The sequence below is a fragment of the Callospermophilus lateralis genome, chromosome 10 (assembly GCF_048772815.1).
Source record: "Callospermophilus lateralis isolate mCalLat2 chromosome 10, mCalLat2.hap1, whole genome shotgun sequence".
Classification (NCBI taxonomy): domain Eukaryota; kingdom Metazoa; phylum Chordata; class Mammalia; order Rodentia; family Sciuridae; genus Callospermophilus; species Callospermophilus lateralis.
Window position 1 is genome coordinate 41,599,015 of NC_135314.1, and position 27,987 is coordinate 41,627,001.

Consider the following 27,987-nt stretch of genomic DNA (forward strand, 5'->3'; position numbering starts at 1 on the left):
TGGGAGGCACAGCCTGGAAGGCTGAATCACAATTTACTGCTGGGGGGCCCTGCTAAGCTTTGCCATTCTTTCAGAGGAGGGTTTCCCTGGGAAGCCAGCTTTTTTAGGTAGTCGCTGGGCTCCAGGTGGGGAATATCAGGATTCTGCCTGTAGTACTTCCGCAACTTCTCCAGAACTGTGGGCAACCCAACTGTGGAAGCATAGAACATGGGCCCACCCCTGTGCCTTGGCCAGCCATACCCATTCAAGTAGATGGCATCAATGTGCTCTGGGACAGCAGCCATCCCTTCTCCCAAGATACGGAACCCTTCATTGATGAGTGCATACAAGCAGCGCTCAAGGATCTCATCCTGGCTAATGACACGGGGTTCAATATGATGGGTTTCTCTGTACTGTGACAGAAATTTGGAAAGCCAGGGATCAGGTTTGTGAATCCTTCCCTGTTAGAGTCTGTAAACAAGTCAAGATGGCGCCTGGCATTTTGCAGAGGGAGTGGTTTGTGAAGTAACGCCAACGAGCCATTAAGTGTGGAGATTCCTTATTGGTTGACTGCTGTATCTAGTTTATGTTAATTAAGATAAGCTGTGTGGAATGTATATATACCCCTCCTGTCCTACAATAAACGGCTCCCACTCCTGCTGTATCAATGTACACAAGTTGCTCATCACCCCCCGGTTATTTTGCTGCAGCTGGACTGTGGCACTTCCCAATGGCTTGTCATATTGATACACCCCTGCCCTGTCTTCTGCCCATAGCGTCCTGATTCACAGAGCATATCAGGAATCGGGCAGTATCTTCTAGTACCCTGCTTTCGGACAGGAGTACCAGGAGGCAATGCGGGTCCAGTAAGACCTTGTTCCTGGCAAACTTTCCACCCACATCCAACCCAGCAAGGTCAGACCTTTGAAAGGGTTCCATTTTAAAACCAAACTCCTCCTGATCTACCTCCTCTGGCTTGCTACCTTCTTCTAACAAGAAATATGTCTGGTTATAATAAGGGACCAGCATTCGATTACCAACAAAGCCACGGCAGTTGCCTACTATTACACCAATTTTCTTAATCTTTTTGGCTAAGTTCATAACAGTGGCAATAGTGGTGGGAGAAGAGTGTTGGCTAGGAATAACCTCTAACAATTTCATTACATGAGCTGCTGAGAAGAAGTGTGTGCCAATAACCAAGTGTAGTCGATTGGTGGCAGAAGCCATCTCATCCACATCCAGGGCTGAAGTATTGGTGCACAAAAATGCTTCTGGCTTGCACACAGCTGACAGTTCAGCAAAGACTCGTTTCTTCAGCTTCATATCCTCAAATACTGCTTCAACAACTAAGTCTACACTATCAAGCTCCTTTATAGATGAACTGAAGCTGAGTTTTGGTCCTGACCAAGGCTGGCCATTCTGCTGCATTTTGGATGCTTCCTTTTCCAAGATGGAAGTTACCTTCTCTGAGATTTGAGCTACTTTTTGGTATGATTCTACAGCAATCACAGGGATCTTGACCCTTGCAAAAGAAATGGCAATGCCTCAGCCCATGGTTCCCAAGCCTGCAGAGAGAGTGAAGGAGAAAATGAATGATTCAGGGGAATTAGAAACTAACTCATTGGACCACAATTTCTATGGCAATGTGGCATTTAAAAAGACTGATTCAAGGACCCAAATGGATGTCAGAGCATTCTAGTGGGCACAACGGAGCAGTGGATGACTATACCACAAGTGATGGTGGTTTTGAGCTAGGAGGTATGACTGCATCCAGGGACCAGAAAGACAAGAGAATTGATTCCAAATACTTAAACCACAAAAATTGAAAGGCCATGCTTGAAATTTGCTACAAATTACAATCACTTCAGAAACCCAGGAGTGAGAGATTCATACAGGGAAGGGTTAGAGGAGGAATGAAAAGTGCCCACAGTATGGAGGCAGACAGCCAAGGTCACATCTGTAGGTCAGCATTTGCCGCAGATGGGCTGGGCAAAATAACTGGGAGGTGACAAGCAACTTGAAGGTTGAAGTGGGAACTGCTTTATTGCGGAGCAGCAGGGGTATATATACCTAACTGATTACACACAGCTTGACTCAATTAGCATCATCTAGATACAGCAGTCAGCCAGTAAGGAATCCCCACCATCTAAATGGCTCCTCAGCGTTGCCTCACAAACCACTCCTCCTGGCAAACTGCCATCTTGACTTGATTTGCGGTCCCCAACAAGCATTGAAAAAGTTAGCATCTCTAGGTGTCACACATAAAATGAAAGGAGTTCATGAATTGAGTGAGAATTACTGGAGCTAACAGAAGAAACAGGTTGAGCATAGAAGCTGATACATGGTGTCCTGAAGTAAATGTTAGCTCTTGACATGCACGCATTTGGAGAAGCCCATGAATGGCCCCACATGCTTACCAAGACACCAACTGAGGAGAGGGGTCATGCTGATGCTGGTTTCCACAAGGCCCCAGAGGGAGTGGACCACTTATTCGTATTATTTTCAGCAAAGAAAGCATATTGCAGGGCTCTAGTCTGCCCTGATCCCCGAAGGTACTGAAACAGTTTCTCTTCCTCCTTGATGCCCACTTCATAGGGATACTTCACAAAGGCCTGGACAGCACAGACAAGAGTCTCCTGAGCCAGGCACCCAGGGTGCTGTTTCCATATCTCCATTAATGCTTCCCTGAAAATGGTGTCCATGTTGGGCAAGTTCAGAACTGGCTTGTTCAAGAATATGCAGGATTATAGAGGTTGATCCAAAGAAATAAATGAGATTGGAACTTTGGAAATGTTATTATATGAAGGGATTAGGATTACATAAAAACAACAATGATAACCAGTTTCAATTTAGAGTGCCAAAGTAAATACTATCTTCAAGATATTTAGAATATTAACACAAAAATCTCTTTCATGGGCCAGGGTTGTGGCTCAGTGGTAGAGTGCTTGCTTAGCATGCATGAGACACTGGGTTTGATCCCTGGCACCACATAAAAATAAAAACAAATAAAATAAAGGTATTGTGTCCATCTACAACTAAAAATCAAAATCTATTTCATGTTGTAACTTAGTCATATAAAATAGAATTTAAGAGATTTGTAGCAATTATAAATTATTTAAGTATGTTTATGCATAAAAGTTACATTTTAATTTTATCTTATGGCCAGGACAATTTTTTCATAGATTCTATATTAATCTGTCAATGAATCTAAGCAAAACAGTTTTGAGTTAATATCTGATTTTTAAAATAATCTTAACTCCATTACTAAGTATAACTAAATTTTAAAACACCTATAAAAGAGGGGACGTGGTTGTGGCTCAGGGGTAGAGCCCTTGCCTAGACCTTGTGAAGCACTTGGTTGGATCCTCCGCACCACATACAAAATAAACAAAATAAAGTTATTTTTAAAAAAACCTATAAAAAGAATACAGTGTGATATTAATGGAAGGGTAGGCATACACATCAATGGAAGAGAATTGACAGCTCATCAATAAATCCAATTATGGCTAATTAATTTTCAATATAGAAAGAAAGTTCAATGCAGGAGAGTCTTTTGAACAAATGATTGGTATAACTGATTATCCATATGTAAATAAGATTAATTAATTAAACTCATATCATACCTAGCACCATTCATATAACTAAAAGTAGGTCATAAATCCATTGAATGACTAAACAATTTCTGCAAGAAACAGAATAGTATCTTTGTGATGTTGGGTTAAGTACTAAATTCTTAAATATAACTCCAAAATCACAATTTATTTTATAAAATAAATATAATCAATAAATTGAACAAAATAAAATTAAAGACTTTCCTACTTCAAAGGATACCATTAAGAAAATGACATGAAAAGCCACAGTGTGGGAGAAAATATTAGTGTGGTAGAGAACATAGTGCCATTCACCAAATGTCCATGTCCCAATCCCTAGAAACTGTAAACAGGTAAACTTACCTGGAAAATGGAGTTTCTAGGTGGAATTAAGGTTAAAGGCATTGAGAAGGGGAAATTACCCTCTGTTATCTGGGTGGGCAAATCTAATCACAACTCTGATGGGAGAAATTCAACAACCAAGGAGAGTCAGAGATGTGCCATGAGAGGGTCCAGACCTGCTGGCAATGCTGTAGCTTTCATATGAGAGAAGAGACCAAGGACCAAGGATGTAGTGGCTTCTGGAAGCCAGGAACCCACCAGTTTACACACAGCAAGAACCTCAGGAACTTGGCCCCTTGATGCAAGGTACTGAATTCCACCAACAACCCAAAGGATCAGGAAAACAATCCTCCTCAAAGCCTCCAGAACTGAGTGTAGCAGCCAATAGCTGGATTTTAGTCCAGTGAGACCTCTACCAGACTTCTACCTATGGAACTGTAAGATAACATGGCTCTGCATTTGAAGTGCTAGATTGGTTATTAGAGCAGTAGAAAACCAATACAACTTGCACATCAAATATCTTATAAGGAACTTCTAATCAGAATATGCAAAGAACGTTAAGAACACAAACCAACAAGGCATACAAATCAATTTCTTAAAGGGGCAAAAACTTGAGCACAGACATATCCACAAAGGTATGATATGCAAGTGGTTAATAAACATGTGATAGAAGCTCAACATTGGGCTGGGGTTGTAGCTCAGGGCTAGAGTGCTTGCCTAGCACAGACGAGGTACTGTGTTCAATCTTCAGCATTACATAAAAATAAATAAATAAAATGAAGGTATCAAAAAAATACCTTGTCACTCTGGGACTTGAGATTCAAGCAGAAGAAATACTGTTTCTCTGTGAGGCAGCCGTTGCTACCTGCCGATCCCCACTCTTTGTCCTGTTCGCCCACCTCAATCACCTGCCATTCACCAGCAGATCACGCTCCTAATGACCACAGATGGCCCGCTGCTCACTGCTGCCTGGAAGTCCATTGTCAGGGTACCTGCAGGTTTGGTTACATGTGGCCACCACCATCTTGGGACACCTACCAGGGCCTGGGAGTCCAGGGCCAAGAGGCCTACAGATCTGCCACCACCATATCATAGCCCAGCCATCTTAGTTGGGGATACTGGCCAGGGCCTGGAGATCTATTGTCAGGGTACCTGCAGGCCTGGTGGCACCTGAGGTCTTTCTGCTGGGTGCGCTAGTGGTCACCATCTTACTGCCTCTTTGCAGGGTCTCTCCTTTAAGTGAGTGCATCCCTGGTGGTCTTTCTGCAAGTTGGAATGGCATTGAGGTCTTGGGACTGCAGGAAGGCAGAGCCAGGGAATCTGAAGCCCAGGTCCATCAGATTGCAGCTGGGTCTCGTGGGCATGCCTGTGGAAAGCTGAAGACTGGGAACTTTATAGTTTGTTTTTTTTTTTTTTAATCTGTATATATTTTTTCCCTCACTTATCTGTCTCCCTGTATTCTCTTTCTCACTCCTCTCATGATAACAGCCAACCTCTATTAATTCCTCCTTTGCTCTTACTATAAATTTTTACCTCTATCTTCTCTCTTTCTCCCTCATAAACATCACATCCCACACTACTTCTGTTCCCTCTTTGTCCACATCAAGGAAAGAAGACTTCGGACCAATATCCCTGATGAACATGGATGCAACAATTCTCAATAAAATTTTAGAAAATCACATACAAAAACATACTAAAAAGACAGTGCGCCATGATCAAGTGGGTTTCATCCCAGGGAGGCAAGGTTGGTTCAACATAGGAAATTAGTAAACGTAATTTATCACATCAATAGAGTAAAAGACAAGAATCATATAATCATCTCAATAGATGCAGAAAAAGCATTTGAGAAAATATAGCACCCCTTCATGTTCAAAACACTAGAAAAATTAGGGATAGTAGAACCATACCTCCACATTGTAAAAGCTATATATGCTAAACCTAAATCCAACATCATTCTAAATGCAGAAAAAATTGAAAGCATTCTCTCTAAAGACTGGAACAAGACAGGGATGCCCTCTTTCACCACTTCTATTCAACATAGTCCTTGAAACTCTAGCCAGAGCAATTAAAAGAAAGAAATTAAAGAGATACAAATAGGAAAAGAAGAACTCCAAGTATCCCTATTTGCTAACAACATGATTCTATATTTAGAAGATCCAAAAAAAAAATTTTCACCAGAAAACTTCTGGAACTAATAAATGAATTCGGCAAAGTAGCAGGATATAAAATCAATACTCATAAATCAAATGAATTTCTATATATCAGTGATGAATTCACTTCAAGAGAAATTAGGAAAACTGACCCATTCACAGTAGCCTCAAAAAAAAAATGTACTTGGGAATCAACCTAACAAAAGAGGTGAAAGACCTCTGCAATAAAAACTGCGGAACACTAAAGACAGAAATTGAAGAAGACCTTAAAAAATTAAAAGATCTCCCATTCTTTTGGATAGAATTAATATTGTCAAAATGGCCATACTATCAAAAGCATTATACAGATTTAATGCAATTCCTATTAAAATCTCAATGATGGGGCTGCGGTTGTAGCTCAGTGGTAGAGCTTGCCTAGCATGTGCAAGGCACGGGGTTCAATCCTTAGCACCACATAAAAATGAATAAGTAAAATAAAGGGATATAAAAAAGTTGTATTTGTTTTTTTTAAAAAAAATCCAATGACATTTTTCATAGAACTAGAGAAAGCAATCATGAAATTCATTTGGAAAAATAAGAGACCCAGAATAGCCAAAGCAATCCTTAGCAAGAAGAGAGAAGCAGGAGGCACCACAATATCAGACCTTAAACTATACCACAGAGCAATAGTAACAAAAATGGCATGGTATTGACAGCAAAATAGACATGTAGACCAATGGTACATGTCAAGATAAACGGCATAGTCTTTAGAATAGAAGACACAGAGACAAACCCACGTAAATACAGTTATCTCATACTAGACAAAGGCACCAAAAACCTACACTGGAGAAAGGATAGCCTCTTCAACAAATGGTGCTAGTAAATCTGGAAATCCATTTGTAGCAAAATGAAATTAAACCCCTCTCACCCTGCACAAAAATCAACTCAAAGTGCATCAAAACTCTGGCACTAGAACAGAGACCCTGAGCCTAATAGAAGAAAAAGTAGGCCCAAATCTCCACTATATTATCTAAGGCACTGAATTCCTTAACAAGACTCCCAAAGTGCAAAAAGTAAACTCAAGAATCAGTAAATGGGATGAATTCAAACTAAAAAGCTTCTTCTCAACAAAGGAGACAATCAATAACATGGAGAGCCCACAGAATGGGAAAAAAAAATCTTAACCACATGCACCTCAGATAGAGCATTAATCTCCAGGATATAAAAAGAACCCAAAAAACTTAACATGAAAAAAAAAATAACCCAATCAACTGAACAGACACTTCACTGAAGAAGAAGTACAATTGATCAACAAATATATGAAAAAATGTTCAACATCTCTAGCAGTTAGAGAAATGCAAATCAAAACTTCTCTAAGATTTCATCTCATTCCAGTCAGAATGGCAATTATCAAGACTATAAGCAATAATAAGTATTGGTGAGGATGTGGAAGAGGTACACTCATACAGTGCTGGTGGCACTGCAAATTGGTGCAACCACTCAGGAAAGCAGAATGGAGATTCATCAGAAAACTTGGAATGGAACCACCATTTGACCCAGCTATCCCACTCCTCAGTTTACACCCACAGGACGTAAAATCACCATCCTACAGTGACACAGACACATCAATGTTTATAGCAGCTCAACTCATAATAGCTAAACTATGGAACCAACCTAGGTTCCCTTCAACAGACAAAAGGATAAAGAAACTTTGGTATACATACACAATGGAATATTACTCAGCCTTAAAGAAAGAAATTATGACATTTGCAGGTAAATGGGTGGAGCTGGAGAATATCAGGCTATGCAAAATAAGCCAAACCCCAAACACCAAAGGCTGAAGGTTTTCTCTGATAAATGGATGCTGATCCATAACAGCGGGGGAGTAGGGAAGAACAGAGGAAACTTGGATTGGGCAGAGGGTAGTGAGGGTAAGGGAGGGGTTGTGTGGGTGGGAAGAATGGTAGAATGAGACAGACATTATTACCCTCTTACATGTCATAATTACCTGACAGGTGTATCTCTGCACCATGTATAGCCAGAGGAATGAGACATTGTACTCCATTTGTGTACAATGTGTCAAAATGCATTCTACTGTCATGCATAACTAATTAGACAAAATTTAAAAAAAATTTTTTTAGAATGAAAAAAAATAAGTTCAACATCAGCAGTCATAAGGGAAATGCACGTTAAAACTACAATGAATGCAGACAGCCTCAAATAATAGGACGTCATTTCTGAGGCTGGGTTACCAACAAGCTCTGGCTGTAGTCTTGCCCATCTCTTGCTCACTCACTTGCTCACAGTGACAGGATGTGAGCGGCCCTGTGGAGAAGTCATGTGGCAAAGAACTGAGGGTGACCTCAGACAATAGTGAGGGAAGAACTGAGGCGCTTGGTCCAAAAGCACAAAATGAATGGAATCCAACCAAGCTAGGAAGATCCTTCCCCAGTTATCCCTGGGATGAGGACAGCTACAGCCAAGGGCTAGAATCCAAATCTGGATTATAGTATTGTACAAAGTCCTACAACCAGGAAGAGATGTATATCAGTGTTAGGGCACTTGCCTAGCAAGCATGAGGCCCTATGTTCAATCCCTAGCATCACAAAGAAGGAAAAAATCTATAGTCAGAGGGCCTGGCTAATCAGACCTGATTCCTGACCCACAGAAATTATTTTACAATTGTTTTATGTTAAGTCATTAAGTTTGAGGGTAAATTGTTATGCACCTACAGAGCAACTAGAATGGTGATCATAAAATGACATCAATACCCAGGGTTTATAAGCATGTAAAGAAACTTGAAACCTCATACATTGCTTGTGAAGTTGTAAAACAGTATATCACATTGGAAAACTGTGATAGTTTCTTAAAATTATTGTGCAACTCAGGATTTTTACTCCTAGAAATCTGCCACCCAGGGAAATGGAAGCATCTGTCTCCATAAAATGTGTGTACAAATACTCATAGCAACATTATTCACAGTAGAAGTCAGAAACAACCCAAATGTCCACTGTCACGGTTTGGAAATAAGGTGTTCCCTGAAAGCTCATGTTTGAGACAATGCAGAAATATTTAGAGATAAAATGATTAGGTTATGAGAACTGTAACTAATCAGTGAGTTAATCCACTTGATGAATTATTAATTTGAAAGAACTGCTGTACTGGTGGTCACTGTGGGCAGGTGGGAAGTAGTCCTGGCGGTGTGACTGTGGGGGTTGTACTTTGTCTCTTGTGCCTCAGGCTCTGTCTGCTTCCCAGATGTCATATGAGCAGCTTTGCTTCATCGTGTCCTCAGAACCTGATGTTCTGCTTCATCTAGACTCACAGCAATGTAGCTGGCCCACCATGGACTAAACCTCTGATACCAGAGCTGTAATAAACCCTTCCTCCTCTAAATGGTTCTTGTTGGCTATTTTTGTCACAGTGATGAAAAGCTGATTCAGATATTCATCAACTGTTGAATGGATTAAAAAAAAAAATGGTGTAGTATAGCCACACCAGAATAGTATTCAGCATTAAAAAAGGAGCAAACTACTGATAAACACTACAACACACGTGAGCCTCCGGAACATCATGCTCACTGAAAGAAGCCATATGCAAGAGATTATATATCGGATGGTGCCACTGATATGAAATGTGCAGAAAAGGCAAATCTGTAGAAACGGAAGGAGGTTGCCTAGATTTTAGGATGGAATTTAGCTATAATGGGCATGAAAGAACTTTTTGGGAAGTGAGCAAGTTTTAAAATTGATATAAGGAGATGTTTGCAGAACTATAGATAGCAAATTATGCCTCACAGAAGTTCTAAAATTATATCTAGAAATGAAAAATCAAGAGCAGTGTAAGACCTTTCAGAAGAAAACTATAACATTTTATAGAAGAACATAAGACACACACCTTAAGGCTGGGGCCCGGTATGTGTGAGGCACTGGGTTCAATTCTCAGCACCACATATAAATAAATGAATAAAATAAAGGTCCATCAACATCTAAAAAAAATTTTTAAAAAAGATTACACTTTAATAACTTTAATAAAGAAGGACCTCATGCTCCTGGATACACATATTTAATAGTATAAAATATAAACACTGTCCACATTTACTAAATAGAAACATCTATCCAGAACACTATGATTCTATATTTTATTAAATAATCCAATAGCTGATTCAAAAGTTTGCATAAACTAATAAATGTTTAATATATTATGGTTATCAAAACTTCAGCTATTACAAAAACTATTTTCTAAAAGTGCTGCTGTCTCAAGAATAAATCATTATATGAAAAATGTATGTCTTAGCTTCATACATAGAAAACCTCCCATTACAGAAAGACCTATGACTCTGGCACCATGTGTGACCATGAGTCCCAGGGGATGGAGCATCGTCTGGATGTCATCATGGGCACATGGGCATTATGTAATCTCATCCCTTGCTGTAAGCTTCGAGGCAAGACTATTTCCTAACACATGAATACTTGCAGTGTTGAGAAGAGTGCTTTTCAATGAATGATGTCCCACATGGTAAGAGCAGCATTCAGAAGAGGAGCAAAGACAGTGGTTATTAGCATGAGGGCCCTGCTGACCCTGCTGCTTTGGAGACAAGTGAACTGTACCCAAGAGACCCACAGATTACTTGCTCAACTGTCCAGTGAGTTAGCCCAGTCCTCAGTGTTGAGGGGGAGGCAAGCTCAGCAGAAAAGAATGAATGGCCTAGAGTCCACTGCTGGCTCCATTCACTGGTGGCCTAGAAGGGAGGCAAGAGAGGACAGTGGGGAGAGCAGGAAGGGGAGGACATGTATGTAGAGGGCAAGTGGATGAGGAAAGAGGCTCAGCTCTCTGCATTGTGACCTGAACCTATTGCTGGCGTAACCTGCACCATGGAACAGGGCAGATGGGTCTGGATGTCCCAGAGCTGGAGCTCTGTCCTGCCACACTGCAGCTGCTCCCACCATGCCTGAGGCTGCTTCTCAAAGCACAGTCACTCCTGATTCCTTTCAAGAGTTTAAGACATTCAGATGGCCTGGGGCCCACCAAGACTCAGTTAAGAATCCTTAAGGGTGGGGCCTGGATTTTTTTTTTTTTTTTTTTGGTACTGAAGACTGAACTCAGGGGCACTCCACCACTGAGCCACATCCCCAGCCCTATTTTGTATTTTATTTAGAGACAGGGTCTCACTGAGTTGCTCAGCGCCTCGCTTTTGCTGAGGCTGGCTTTGAACTCACGATCCTCCTGCCTCAGACTCCTGAGCAGCTGGGATTACAGGTGTGTACCACCATTCCCAGCTGAGCAGGACAATTTTTAAAACAATTTTTCACAGTTGTTTTGAGCTATCCCTCCTGGGGGTCCAAGAGCCACTTGGACCTTGGGGTGTCAGCCACTATATCAGGACAGCTGCAGGGTCTGGCAAGTTTGTTTGAGGCCAGAAACTGGAAAGAATAAAAGGAGGAAAATGAGCAAACCAACCAGAAAAGAAAAGCCTGCTTAATGGAATGAAGCAATTATTTCTGACCCACATAATCCTGTTATCCTGGGATCCTCAGAACCTCTCAGGCTGTGCGTGGGCATCCTGGGAGCTCTCCCAGGCACCTGTCCAGGCCAGCCTAGAGCCAAATGAAGCACATCCATGCGACAGGTTTGGTCAGGACGCAGTCAGCCAGCTTTTCCCTGCCTCATCTCCTGTCTCTCTCCTTCTGTGGCTGTAGTTGAAGGATGCTATTTTCTTCCACTGTTGGTTGTTTAGCACAGATCATAGGCAGAACTTCCCCTTTACGTCTACAGGGACCGTTGTTGAGTTATTGTACACTTGGTGAACTCAGACCACTGTTGGTTGGAATGCTTCTTCTTTATCCACTTGGTGTTCTTTAACTTTGTTCTCCACTGACTACGTTCATTAACATCAATTTTAGATTTTAGTAAGTCTTTAAATAATGTTATGACACAATTGTAATCAAGAAAATACACTGTCACACACTGGAACTTAGCTAATAAAAGGTAAATGTCAGCAAGCCTACATTAGCTGTGCAGGAGAATGGGGACAATAGGAACGACATAGTGATTCAAGTGTACTAATAACTGAATTCTCTCCATAGTTCATTCACATTAACTTTTTCTAAATTCTTTTTTTTTCTCTTTATTTTGCTGGGGATTGAGCCTAGGGTGCTCTACCACTGAGTTACATCCCAGTCCTTTCTTTTTAAAAAAATTTTTTTTAATTAAAAAAAGATGGACCTTTATTTTATTTATTTATATGCGGTGCAGAGAATTGAACCCAGTGCCTCACACCTGTGAAGCAAGTGCTCAACCACTGAGCTATAACCCCAGCCCATCCCAGTCCTTTTTTATTGTTTATTTTGAGATAGAGTCTCCTTAATTTGCTGAGGCTGGCCTCATATTTGCCTTCCTCCTGCTTTAGCCTTCCAGTAGATGGGATTATAGGTGACGCCCCTGCACCTGGCCTTAATTTTGTCTTCACTCTATAAAATACTCTAAGGTTGAAGTATATTCAAGTTTTGATAAACATAAGTGAATCACACTTTTGAAGGAAGAAATTAAGGTGATAATTTTCCCTGATCCCTTGTGCTAACCTGATAGGAAAAGATTCTCCTTGCCTAGACTACTGAGACTCACATGCAATTCAGTGAAACCCTTTCCTCAGACACAAAGGGCTGTCTCCTTTCTAACCCTGATAAGCAGCAGGCTGTGTGCATCCTTGGGGTTCTGCAAAGGACAGAACAGCTGTACGGTCACAGACTTCAGGGGGGTCACCCACATGGGCATGTGTAACACCTCAAGGGGAGGCTCCATGTGGACATGCACTGAGCCTTCTAATGAGACAGGGTCATATAAATCATATAAATGTTCTCAGAGAGTGCACAGAGCAAAAGCAAAGAGAAAGACCAAGGAAACTACTATTTTTTTTAAATTGAACTTGCAGGTGAAATACAATGTACAAAGAACATAATCATTTGCCAGGGGTGAGGGTAGAGCAAGTGATTAAAACACTTCATCAGGGCTGGGGTAGTAGCTCAGCAGTAGAGCACTCACCTAGCATGTTCAATCCTCAGCACTACATAAAAATAAATAAAATAAAATAAAGATATTGCATCCAACTATAACTAAAAAAATAAATATTAAAAAAACCCCACTTTATCAGTTTACTTTCTATTTCTTGTGGAGCTATGGATAGAACCCAGGGCCTCACACATGCTATGCAAACACCCTACCACTCAGCTGCAACCAAGCTTCATTGAGAGTTCTTAAAAGACACGAAATCCAAATGAACAAATAGACCAAAGTCTTTGGGCAGAATTAGAGTTGTTAAAAACGATTAACCCAGCCCAGCACAGCTATAGGACTAGTGTTTGTTATAGAGACACAGAGCTCAGCTTCCCAAGTTGAGGCTCCCAGTTGCCCATTTCCTGGGCCCATCCCTACTGGGGAAGGACAGGCTCTGGGTCTTTGAAGAACGGCACTCACTTTCAGCTTAGACCAGAAGCCTGCACATAAAGCTCAGTTCTTAGCTCAGGAACAAGCAGGCTGCCAGATACATAGAAGTGCAAAGACAGGACATTTTATAAGGCCTTCCCCTTCCCAGGTGAGCCAATGCAATCTGATTTGGCCAAGTAATTCTGCATTCATTAAATCTAATGTGGCACAGCAGTCTGGGAGGCTTCATATAACAAGACTATTAAGATGTACGAAGCTAATTAGCTTCCATAGTCAACTCTCCAAGATTCTGCATTAGGTTTTTAGAGAAACCTACAGTTATTTAACCTCCTACACTCCTGTCCCACCATGAATGGCTTCAAAAGCACCAGAACCATGACCATTGGGAATTCCCTTTCCTATAGATTTTCCTATAGGATGCAAAAGGTAATAAATAATTCTTCTTAATCTTTTCCTTTTTTTTTAGCTCAACATTTCAGTGTGGGAATAGGGTGAATTAATGGAATAAGTTTACAAATGGAAAAAGGGAATTCAAAATATGTACATATATAATTTAAACTGAGATATCTTTCACATGCCACAAAAGTCATATGGCTGTTAAACCACGCTTTTCATGACTGACCAATATTTAAGACTATAGGTAGTGCTTGCATGCCACGTGGAAAAAGTCAAAACCAGGAAAAGTCATCTCCATTCCTACACTTGTGTTCCCTGCCTCAGTGGTTCTCAAAGTGTGATCTCCAGAACACAACATTAATGTCACCTTGGCATTCCAGAGAGATGCAAATCCATGGGTGGAGCCCTGCAGTCTGGGTTTTAAGCCATCCAAGAGATTCTGACAATAATTAAGTTAGAGAATGATTGTTCCACGCCAAGACAATTGCGCTAGTTTCATAGAAATATAGATTTGCACACATGTATATTTTTATTTATAATGAATCATATGTATTTAATAGTAATTAATTAACATTAATATTTTGTGGAAACATACCAAATTTACCAGAGTGGCAATTTTGTTTTGCCAAATGACCCCTAATAGTCACATTTAAAAACAAAGGAAAAGGGGCTGAGGCTGTAGCTTAGTGGTAAAGTGCTTGCCTTGTATGTGTGAGGTGCTGGGTTCAATCCTCAGCACCACATAAAAATACAAACAGATACTATGTGTTCATCTACAACTAAATAAATTATTTTTTTAAAAAAAGAGGAAATCAGGGGAGCATAAAAAGAAAGGTAAATCATAAAGCCTCAGATGAAAATGAAAGAAAAAAAAATACCTAGGCATTTTGTGAGACAATAAGTGGCAAGTATAGATTGGATTCTCTGAGTTGGTCCTTTGTCGATCAGTCCTATTTCTCTACCTTATATCTCTAGCATTTATCTATACAATGTAGCACCATGATATCATAGGATTTCAAATATGGCTACTCATTCAAAAATAATAGTAAAAGGCCCTAGAGTTTTCCATAAGATTCTAGTCACTAGCCTTAAAACAAAGAGAGTGAAGGCTCAGGTTGTAACAAGACCAAACCCTGGGAGCCTGACCACCGTAGGGCCTGGAAAGAGGCCTGAAACCAACTAAATTGTGGAGCACTTTCCTTTTGTCCAAAGACCCCAAAAGATTTGTTGTGGTCCACGTGATAAAGGCTAAGAATAGAATCCAAGTCTCCTGACAATGATCCTGAACCCATTTCCCTATGAGATAGCACCCCCTGCACACTGGCCAGGCCTCCCTTTTTCCATTTGTTCAATTTAATGACTCAGATATTAGGAAAATATTAATTTTAAAAAATCAAGGCTATTCATTATCTATCACTCCAACACAACATCTGTAAGAAATGTGTTATATCTTCTCACTGTGATTCCTTTTTGGAGGCAGGCATACAGACAGACATTTATGGAATTTTCTATATGGGTGTTTTCTTCCTAAGACTATAAATAAGTGTTTTCTCAGGTTTTTCAATTTTCCTAAAAAAAATGGAAATTTTTAATAACTGAATGGAATTGTTTCATTAAGATTGTTTTACCAAATGACCATACACTAATAGCTACATTTAAAAACAAAGGAAAAAAAAAAAGAGGAAATCAGGGGAGTATAAAAAGAAAGGAAAATAACTTTTAGGTAACTAATGCCCTAAAATTAGTTATGTGAGTTGTTTCTAATACTTTACAATGATAAAGATTCAATGATCAAGACAATGGCTCAAATCTATGTACTTCCATGATTATTCATCCACAGTAAATTACCAAGAATAGAAAATAGTAAGTCAAAAATGTAAATACTTTTGCTCTAATCATGGTAGGATATGTTATAAGCAATGTAATAAGAACTTATTTAAACTTAATCACACCCCATATTTCCATATTTTTCTTTTCTTTTTTTTTTTGTTTGCTTTACAAAAAACAGTAACTTTTAAATCACGAATGTTTTTCATTAATCAGGTTTAAAAAGCATTTCAGAGTTAAGTATACACTTACCTTACACCAGCAATACAATTCTCAGTTATTTACCAAAGGGAAACAATAATATAGGTCTACGAAGAATGGTGAAGGTCCAGAGTGAAAACTACCTAACATCCATCAATGGATAAACAGATAAAGCAATTCGGGTTTCCCATATTATGAAATATATTTTAGCCATAAAAGTAACCAAATATTAACACATGTGATACAGGATGAATATTGAAAACATTACACTAAGTGACAGAGGCCACCTGCAAATAGAATATTCTATATGCAGGATTTCATCTACATGAAATTCTACAAAACATAAAAAAACCCCACAATGACAAGATGCAGGTCTATGGTTGCCTGTGGCCAAGGGAAAGACAAGGGGACCTGCCAGAAAGTGTCTTGAGGATACTTTCTTGGGGTGACAGTGCTGCACCTTGGTGTGGCACTGGGGCACACGATTATGAACTGTCACCAACACTCACCACTCTACGCTTGATTTAGATGAATTTATTGTGTGGAAATTACACCTCAGTGAAGCTGCTGGGGCATTCTGAGATGTATTTGATCGAGAAAATAGCTTGATTCTAGAATCACAAGAAAAGCCAATTAAGATCTACAAAATAAACAAACACATACAGCTGAAAAAGTATTAAAAAAGCAAAAATGATGTAGAAATGTTTGGGGGAAATTAACACATTGTATGCTAGAAATTGAAAAAAACACAAGCAAAACTGTTTAAGAAGATTTTGGAGAAAGCCATCTGTTTTTTTGCAATTCCTGGGTGCATTCATACATGGGCTATGTAGCTAAAATTATAAAATACATATAAATGTATATATGCATATAGATAAAGATAGCTTTTTTCTCGAGGGGCGTTAGGCTCTACCACTGAGCTACATGCCTAGCTGTGAAAATTTATATTTTAAACATTTTTGTATCACAAGAAATTTTACATATCTCTATATACTCTTCATGATTATAATTTTAAATTGTCAAAAGTCAAGACTGTTATATGAATTTCCAAGTTTTAAAGCAGATGATACCTTGATATTTGGATGCCACCACGTGGACAAAATATGCAGTTTCTGAGATTGAACATCATTTTACGCTGTATAAATGTATTTTTTATTAATAAAAATCAATTTAAAACTCAAATGCATAAAAACTAAAACCCAATCATTGTGTAGGTGCACTAGTCCATGATCCTCATCTATTTCTTAAAGTACCTTGACTCTCAACTCAGAAACTAAGAACATCAACTGAAGAAAAGAACTTGCTACTGAAATTGAGGTTTCTACAACAACAACAACAAAACCCCAGGAGTGAATGTCGACCTGGGTATACCTTGAGCCCCAGTGCAAAGAATAATATAAGGACCCCCAATTGTACACAGCCTTTGCTCTGAGTCAACCAAATGACTTCTAACAAAACAAGCAGCCCCCTCAGGAAGCTCTGTGGGGCAGACCCGGTGAAGACAGCCTGGAGGCAGAGGACAGCAGGGAGTCACTTTCACTTAGGTGAGGACTGGCCAACTCTTTAAGAGCTACCAGTATTCTCTTCCCACAGTCCCTGCCCTCCCCAGAGCAAGCCTTATCATTGCATTGGAACAGTAACTGGCTGGAGCCATACTCACAAGAAGACTTCAAGAGAGTATTGGCCTGGGTCAGCAAAACAATGAAGGTTCCCCAGGAAAACCTTGGAATAACACTGAGCTTTTGCTGCCACCAAGCGGGAGACCAGCACACACTCCATCCTGCCTGTGGCCCAACACTCCTCCCAATTATTTATTCTGGGATTTTTTTCCTCCCTGGTCCTTGCTCATTTAGAGCTCACAACCTCCACAGACTAAAAAGGAACCGTTAAAAATCAAGCAAATGAGCAAGCAAACTTCAGCCATGCCACAAAAGGAGCTCTAAGCCCTCTGAGGAATGCAGCAGAAGCTCCAGAGACAGGAGCTCCAGAGGCCCACAGCTTACTGTGGGGAGTTAGAGTCTGGCTTCTATGGATTGCAGTGTGTGTGTGTGTGTGTGTGTGTGTGTGTTTGTGTGCGCGCGCATTCTCTCTTTCATTTGTTTCCACTTTAATTCTATTTCACACTTAGAAAACACTCATGACCAAAAAAAAAAAAAAAAGAAGAAAGAAAGAAAAAGAAAAAAAAAATCGTGGTGGTCCATGACTGTGAATCCAGAGATTCCAGAGACCGAGGTGGTAGTATCACAAGTTTGAGGTTGGCCTGGGCAATTTAGCAAGATGCTGTCTCAAAATAAAAAAGCACCTATAGTTCAATGACCAGAAGTTACACGTATCCACTCTCCCCATAATACATTCTATCCCAACACCCTTTTTTTTTATGAAAACAGTGGCAAATGACCACAAGTGATTTTTTTTCACTAAATAATACAATAAATATATCATGGGTTTTATAACATATTGGTACATTCATTTTTAAGTCCTGTTGTATACTATCACATGAATGTCCCGTAAGATATTTTTAATTTTTTTCCATTAAAATGAACAATAGCTTGTTTCCAATCTGTGAAATTATCTTCTTACCTAAAATTCTCCAGACAAACTTGATGGCTGCTTCTACTGGGCTGGAGCTCACAATCTCATCCAGAAGGCCCAGCTTGAGTGCTTCACCTGCCAACATGTCTTCCTAAAACAAAACAAAATAAAACAAAGAACAACATGAGATTAAAGTGAGAGCCTTGCTCTCGATAGCAGGGAAGGCTATCTTCCCAGGATATATATTTTCATTATTAAGTAAAATAAATAAGGACTTCTGATGGCTGGAATAGAAAGGCCTCTGCAGAGAACTTGGATTCAGGCTGCAGCTCTCTATTTTTTTGTTTCTGTGACCAGGATCTGTAAAAGGACCACAATTTCCTCACCGATTAATGGGAATAATTATATTTACCTCAGTAATTCTGAGTATCTGGTGAAGAAAATACATTTTCTTAATACTTTCTAAATATCTGTGGAAGCACTCTATAACTTCTAGATCCATCTCTGTAGAAATGGAAGAGACGACCATTATTGGATAATAATAATAGATATGATAGTATCCAGGTACTTTTCTGGAAGTGCCTTTGAAAACAGGCTTCCAGGCGGGGGTTGTGGCTTAGTGATTGAGTGCTTGCCTACCATGTATGAGGCACTAGGTTCGATCCTAAGAACCACATAAAAATAAATAAATGAATGTATTTAAAAGAAAACAGGCTTCCAGATCCTCTTCTGCAGTGAGGAGGTGGTGTGCAGTAGGTGAGTGGTGGCAGGAGTCAAGGGTTCCATGTGTTAAGTCACATGGGTGACAGATGAGACAAGTAGCCTCATAGTAAGGGCCCCAAGGGGACACAAATGGAAGACAGAAACCTGGGTACTAAAAGGATCTCTGGGGCAACACAGAGGGGAACCTGAGCCAACCACAAATGGAATGAAAAGCTGTTTGTTTGTAATGGTTTCTTCTGGCTTGGATGTCACAGAAGAGAGTACTGTTGCTGTTCTTGCAGTGTCAGTCACACCCCAAGCACATTTATTCTGTTTTAAAGAACTAAGGACATAAGATATGGCTCTGCCCGTGCAAACCAAATCCTCAGGTTGTGCTTTAAACTTTTGTTTTCCTGGGCAGCCCTCAGTGTAGGGGACAACCCCTGTCCAACAAGCTCTAAGAAGAGTCCCATGTAGGGCAATGTCAGGAGATCCCAAGGCAACTGAGCAGAAAACAGTCTTCTTCAAGCTGGAGAATCTCATTGCCCCTGAGTTTTCTTCATTATTCCTTTTCCAAACTTAAAAAAACAAAACAAAACAAAACAAAAACAACAAACAAACAAAAACTTCCTGGAATCCTTTCTAGATGTTGTTCTATATTTCCTCTAAATTATCCTTTCTACTAAAAAAGACAGGCGTATGGCTCTAATGGTAGCTTTCTGCTAATTCACTGTGATGACCTTTTCTATGTAAATCAAAAATCTGCCACCTCCCTACTGTTTTTACTTATTTTCTTCATCATGTTGAATTTAGTGGCATTTCTTGAAACTGTGCTTTGGGGAGAGACCAAACCTGATTCTTTTCTTTTTGTCAAAGAAGCCAGTTTTCTTCCTGATTTTCCTCAACTGCTCTTGCCTTTCATGTGTAACAATGAAAACAGGGTCACAGCATTCCTTGATAGTCCCCTGTGTGCTGAGTTCTGTAAATCTTAGGATTTAAGACTCATTTCACATCATTAGGACTTTGAGTGTTTCATGCTTCTTTGCTTCCTGTTTTGTCTTTTGCACAATCAAGTGTCTCAAGTGCGTTGAATTTCTCTAGTATTTTGGATGGTGAGCCTCGTCTTAAGAATTCTAAATCAGACGCTTAAGATAGTTCACCCTCTTTAACATGTATTTATCATAACATTGTAAATTAAAATAATTTGTCACTTGATTTTTTTGAATAAATCTAATACTTTTAGTTCTTCTACATCTCCTGTCATATTCTAAGGAGTCATGATACCCACCTCATTTAAAAGTACAAAGCCATTTTTTACTGTATATAGAATCATATTCTCAATTTGGTCCATAGGCAGTTTTGTATTGTAGTTTTTCTGTTGAAACATACAGATATCTTTTAACAATTCTCAAACATTTTAGTCTTTTTATTCTTAAAAATTATGAAGGAGTCTCAAGAGCTATTATTTAGTAGGTTACATCCACCAATATTTACTACATTAGAAATTAAAACAGAACTTTAAAACTTTTATGTGTGAATCATTTTATAATAAAAATGATAAACTCATGACAGGTTAACAAATTTTTATGCAAAATAACTAAATTTTGAAAATTTTAATAACTTGTTCTTTTTATCATCTAGTTGTACTCAGAAAAAAATAGATATGGGAATGATATTTATAGCTAAGAATTATGGAGTTCTTACCATATCCAGGTGAGTTCTAAGCACACTGTATTAACCTACCTAATCTCCACACATCACCATATGTACATTATGATAAATCTAAGCAAAAGAAAGTTAAGATGAAAGACCCAAGATCTCATAATTATACTGGTATGGAGCAAATCGCACATGTTCTTTCTTTCAACTTTACCTCAACTGAAAGTCCCTTTATATACTCACAAATCTAATATTTGGAAAATCTAAAGGGGATAAAGGGTCACTGCTGCTGGATATAAAGTTTCTTTTTTTGTGAGGAGAGAATTTTCTGACATTGACTGTGGTAATGGTTGTGCAACCCTATGAATATACTCCTACACCATGGAACCACATGTGTTCCATGAGTGAATTGTATGGTATGTAAATTATATCTCAATAAAGCTAATACCAAAGGGAAAAAAAATTAAAAAGGCCACACAACAGCAACCTCAGTCCAGACAAGGGTGAACTTGAGATCTTAAGTGCCTTCCCTGCCATTTAAAAGTAGCCACAATTCTGCCAGTCATTTCCAGTCACAAGGAGGAATAGGAGGCACCTAAATGCAGACTTCAAGGTAACTAGATTGTCATGTCAATAGCTCCCAAATACCTTGGCTATTTGGTGCCACTCTCATAGGAGGCTCTCCTAATGTCATTTCACCATCCTTTCTCCACTGCTCACCTCTACCTGCTGGCTTATGGCTACTGACCTGTATGTCCACTCATTCTGCTGAAGGTCATGCTGAAAAGGGACACAGAAAAGGTACACGTAGGATTTACATGTGTCTTCGTAAGTTTTTACAAACAATTAAAACACTGTAAGGAAAAACTTTAAAAATTGATACATGTTGAATACCCTTTATCTGGAATGATTTGTGTCAAAAGTATTTCAGATTTAGGATTTGGGAATGCTTAAATGTATATCATGAGATATATTGGGGATGAATTCCAAGTCTAAACACAAATTCATTTATACTTTGTACACGTCTTGTACACACAGCATGAAGATAATTCCATACAATATTTTGAGTATGCTTGCCTTTTGACTTTCACCTGTTATATATGTGGTCAGGTGTGAAATTTTCCACTTATATCATCATGTCAGCCCTTAAAAATTAAAAATGTGAAGTGTTTTGGATTTCAAGTTAGGAATGCTCAATCCATGTATCTCTATGTTATAAAACTATTCAGCCTTATAAAATGATCCTTTTAAAGACTATTTACAAAAAGAATAACATGATTTCTTACCAGAATCCATGAAGACCAGAGATAGGAATTATATATATATATTCAAAGTGCTAAATGAAAAAAAATATCAACCAAGGATTCTGGCTCGTAAAACTATTTTTTGAATATAAAGGTCAAATTTACACATTTCAGGTAAACAAAAACTGAATTTGTTGCTTCAAATTCAGAAGAAATCCTTTAAACTGAAATGAAGAAATGAAGAATAGTGGTAAAGGATAGTTATACAGATAAACATGAAAGATAATACCTGCATATGTTTTTGTTTGCAATTCCTCTTTTTCTTTTCTCATTTAAAAGACCGATTGAAAAAACAATAAGGATAGATCATATTCATGGTCACATAATATAGAAACACAGAATTTGTGGGCTGGGGTTGTGGCTCAGCAGTAGAGCGCTTGCCTAGCACATGTAAGGCCCCGGATTTGATCCTCAGCACCACATATAAATAAATAAAATAAAGGTATTATGACCAACTACAACTAAATAAATACATAAAAGAAATACAGAATTTGTGACAGTAACTGCATAAAGGGGCAGGTAACAGCTACAGGGAAGAAAATGTTTTGTACACTATTAAGTTGATATTAATCTGAGCTAGATTGTCATAAATGAAGATATAAAATGCAATCATCAAGACTATCACCCCTAAGAAAATAGCTCAAAAATATGAAGAAAAAGAAACGAGAATTCAGAGGGCACACTAGAAAGTATCAATTTAACACAAGTGCAAGCCCTAATGGAGGAACTGAGGAACAAAAACAGAAAACTAGTAGCAAAGTGGCAGAAGTTAGAGTAAAGCAGAAAGGGGCGCGTGAGATCAGAAACCATGGAACAAGAATGAGGCACCAAACAAAGGCTTATTGTGAGGTGCTCCTGGAGGAGATTCAGGGTCCGTGAAAGGACGAAGGCTGGGGAAGTCTCGGGCAGGAAAGGCAAGCACAAGGCTATAAAGGAAACTAGAGGTAGGAGGGCCTAGGCCATCTAACTTGCAGCTACAGACAGCAGGTTGGCCGAGCCCAATTTAGGGGGATTGTGCCTACGCGGGATGATTGAGTTGACAGGGCAACTGTTTCTGCAGGTTGGGGTCCCTTGCCATGTCAGCTTCTGATTGGCCATTTCAGGTTTCTTCAGCCAGGTGGAAAGTCCCCATCCACAGGCATAGTTAAAGGGGAGGGGGAAGGGAAGAGCCTGCCGACTTAACAGTTTTTCCTACCAGTAAATACACTAAATGTAAATGCTATTGAACTCTTCAAATAAAAGGCAGGGATGGAGCAGGGAATGTGGCGCTTCCCTAAGATGCATGAGGCCCCAGCGCTGCAAAAATGTCAAACAGTGAAACAAAATGAACAAAAAAATAAGGCCAAGTCAAGCAGAATAAATAATATTTAATATTGGGATACATATTGAAAGCACATGAAAGAGAAAGTAAAAGAAACAGAGACAGACCTCAATAGATCAGCAATGGTTTATTAAGCAGCACAGTGGCACATTTTCAAAAGAGAAAATGGCAACTGGTCACAATAAGGGTGTGAGTTTTATGGGGTTTAGTGAGACTTACTCGTAGCAGAGTGTGTCCCCGGGCAGTCAGGGAAACAGCTGTAGAATGGGAAACTGTGAAAGTTCAGAGCCCATTGTTCTTCTTCTCTCCCTGGGGGTGGTTGTTTCCAAATCCTTCAGATATGATAGTGATAATGTGGTGATGAAAATCAATCAGGGCCAGTTCCATTTCCCCAGGTGTGAAGATTGAACACTCCAGAAATGCTGAGAGAAGCATAAAAAGCAACTTTTACTTAAAGGATAGAACAGAGATAGACTTCTCCACAGAGAAGGGGCTCCAGAGATGGATATCCAAAGAAGTGGGGGTGTCCTGTCTCTTTTATACATTTTAGATTTCCTTTTCTCCTGCTCTCCTTCTCCCCTTATCTGACCTCTCTCCTCTCTCCATCCTGCATAGGTGAGCAGTGGCCAAAAGGTGGATTCCAGGGCTGAATGAGGCTGCTTAGGGGTAAGGAAGGAAGGAACCAGCCTAAGAGGCTTTAAGTAACAGTTCTAACTCCCTGCGGGGAGGAACAATTCCTGGGGCAGGTTACCTTAGCATCAGGTTGGAGGAGGTGGGGAAGGGCTTTGGAGATGTCAGCATTTGATTTCTTTCCTTTCCAACCAGCCCCTGTCTTCCTGATCAGACCCAATTATTTATCATCTACATTGACTGCCTTTTGTCCCCCAGTTTCGATATTAGTATAAAAGTATAAACTATAAACTAAAAATGATTAAATCCCACATGTTATTTTAAAGAGATGCCCAAAGAGGAAAAACTGCAAGTAAAATTACATAGTTAAAAGACCAGTAGAAAGTAACAAAGAATGGAGATCCCCTTTAGTTAGTGTAACCCTGGGAGGTCCCAAGGTTAAGGGAAGCAAAGAGACAGTCAGAAGCTCAGAGGGGCCTATCTACCAACCAGAGTGCAAGTGTTTCAGCCCCTGGAACAATACTGGAGATACCCAGGACTTGTTAACCAGAGAGTTAACCATTCAAAGTGCCCATCTCTGATGCTCATGACTATATGCTTTGACACAAAAACTATAATAGAAACTGTGTATTCATTAGAAAATAATGTCATTGTATATGCATTAAAAATTACTTTTTTTTCTTTTGTGATACTGACGATTGAACTCAGGACCTCAGGGATGCTAGCTAGGCAAACACTCTACCACCCCCTACACCTGCTTCCAAAGGGACAGAAGATCCTACCCAGGACTCCTTCTCCTTCAACCCAGCAGATGAGTCCCCACCATACCACAATTCTCTTCCTAATGAAGCCTCCACAGCAACTGTCCCTTGGCCCCTCTGTCCTTCTCTCCTCGTGCTACATGCTCATGGGCTGTCACTGCCCAACCTGTAATGTGTCCTCTACGTGAGGTGGCTGGGGAATATGGTGTAATCCAGGTTCAAGTGCCTTTCTTTTTGTCAGATCTTTCACAGATAGAAAAGTGATTCAGGTTCTATATCAAAGAGTTTCAATATCTGACTCAGTCATTTAATTTGGCCTTCCACAATGTCTGTATGATCTTGTCTAACACTCTCCATACACTCTCCTACCCGAAGAGTGCAGGCAAGTTTGGGACCAAGCTAGAAATTACGCTGATGAGATACATCAGACCTCTGCTGCCCATCTGATTGGCACTGAAGCAGTCCCTCATTGGGACTCCAATTGGGATTATAATTCACCTGGAGGAGTAACTAGTAGAAACTGATTCATTACTCGCCTCATGGCAGGACTTAGAAAGGCAGCCCATAAGGCTATCAATTATGAAAGGCTCCAGGAAATCTTCCAGGATAAGAATGAAAACCCTTCAACATTTTTAGACCACCTCATCAAGGCTTTATAACAAACCTGAAACTCCAGATAGGAGACCACTACTAATGACCTACTTTTTCTCCCAGAATTTCCCCTATATTAAGGCCAAACTAAGGCTCCTCAAGAGGGGGCCTGTGATTCCCCAAGCTGAGGCACTGGAAGTGGCCTTTAAGGTCTATAACGGGAGAGATGAGAAGGCCCGGAAGCAGAAATATCAGATGCTCACTCTAGCTGTCCATCCGGCCTTAGCTTCTGTTCCTGATTCTACTGACTCACGGAAGGGTCCCTTGGAACCACCCAGACCCTGTTTTAAATGTGGTCAGATGGGTCACTGGACTTGTACATATCCTAAGCCTCACAAGCCTCTGGGCCCTTGTCCTAATGACATCAGAAGGGACACTGGGCCATTGACTGTCCCCGAGCCTATAGGGGCCCCTGGCCATCTGGCCCTTCTGGTTCCCCTTTCCAAATATCGGGACTGAGTGCAGAGGACTGACGAGGCCCAGGTATGGATCACCCAACCACAACCATCATCACTCCATGGGAACCCAGGATACCTCTGTGTATTTCAGGTAGGCCTGTCTCCTACCTCCAAGATACCAGGGCTACCTATTCAGTCCTGATGGAGTTCTGGGGGGGCCTACCACTCGTTGTATGACCTCTATTGTTGGTTAGGGGATAAACCTTACCAACCCTTACAGACACCTAGCCTTGTTTGCACTTTTGGCTCTCTAATTTTTACTCACTCCGTTTTGGTCATTTCACAGTGCCCTGTTCCCCTTATGGGAAGGGACATCCTCATAAAGTTGGGGGCTACACTTTCCTTCTCCCTTCATTTATGCTTCCATCCAGACTCATCTGCCGCTCCCCTGATCCTCACCCTTATCTTAGGACCATCCCCTATTCCGTCTGCCAGTGCCTTCCCATTACCCCCTTCCAAGATGGACCCTACTGCCTGGGATGTTTCAAGTCCTTCTTTTGGCTCACACCACAAGCCCATTCACATCTGTCTCCAAAACCCCCATCCTTGATCACATTCTCCCATCAGCTTTGCTCTCCCCTCAGGGATTTGAACTGCTTTGGGATCCTGGCCTGAGGGCCCAGGACAATCACCCCACACCTTCTCCCATTCACCTAGCACTCTTCTTCTCCACCCACACACCGGCCTCATCTGGGGTTCCCTGTGGAAGATCCCAGTCTTACTTTCACACGTGTTCACCTTTAAACCCTGCTACTCTCCTCTCTGCTCCTCAGGACTCTTCCACCTCTTCTCCTCTTATTCATGCATTGAAACTCTGGAGGAGCTTCTTCCACATCCCTCCCACATACAGGAGGGCCCTGTGCTCCAGGCAACATCCGCATGGTTCATAGATGGCTCCTCCTTCCTTCGGGAGGGAGTTCTTCAGCAGGGTTTGGTATAGGCTCTCTAAACTCGGTTTTGGAAGCAGCTTCCCTCCCCAATATCAGCAGGCTGAACTTGAAGCCCTCATTGGAGCCTTCACTTTGGCAAAGGGAGCCTCCCTCGATGTCTACTATCTCTTGAATTACATTTAAATTGAACTAAACTCCTTCCTTGGCTCTTCTTAGGTTGTGAGCCCTCCCAAAAAAGCCACTCAACATCTCCCCTTTTGAGCTTCTATATGGACGGCCTATCTCCCTGATCAACTTACTACTCTCTGATTCTCCACTGCCCCTTGCTCCTCCTCTTTTCTGGCCCCTTCTTGCATACATTAGGAACCTTCTTTGGCAATACCATGATGCTGCTCTGGAAAAGCCTAATTCTGCCTCCTCCCCTTCTCCCACTCTGGCTCCTGGCGACCTGATACTTTTTCTTTTTAATATTTATTTTTTGGAAGTATTTGCACACAATACCTTTATTTTATTTATTTATTTTTATGTGGTGCTGAGGATTGAACCCAGAGCCTCACATATGCTAGACGAGTGCTCTACCACTGAGCCATAACCCCAGCTCAATTTGGTACTTTTTACTCCCCCATCACAAGTCCCCTTCCTCCTCTTAATTCTCCACAAAATGAAATGAACTCTAGGGGTCATTCTTACCACTCCCTCAGTGGCCCGCCTTGAAGGCATCCCATATTAGGTTCATAACTCCCATTTAAAACAGTCTTCTTCACCCTTTTATACACTGAGACCCACAGGCCCCCTCAAGCTGTGTTTCTCCAAGGCCAGAACCCCCAATCTTCCTTCAGTCTCTGAGGACCATGAGAACACTGCAGAAACATGAGTACTATCCTTCCCTTTTTACTTTTTGCCCTCCTCTCTCATTCTGCACTTACCTCCCAGGGGTACCATTACCAGAAATTAGCATTCCAATCTCTAGAAGACTTACAGCAACTTGCTCAGACCATATTAACCATACAATCCCAGCTTGATTCTTTAGCTGCTGTGGTTCTGCAGAATCGAAGGGGCCTTGATCTTCTTACTGCTGAAAAAAGGCAACTTTGTACCTACAGGAGGAATGCTATATTTACCAAAATTGGGCTGCTAGGCACATCATTCCACCACCACTCAACCTTCGTCAT

General features: G+C 40.4%; 1 pseudogene; it reads right to left on the reverse strand.

The window, feature by feature from the left end:
* LOC143388514 (peroxisomal bifunctional enzyme-like) lies at positions 1 to 27,987 on the reverse strand (annotated as a pseudogene).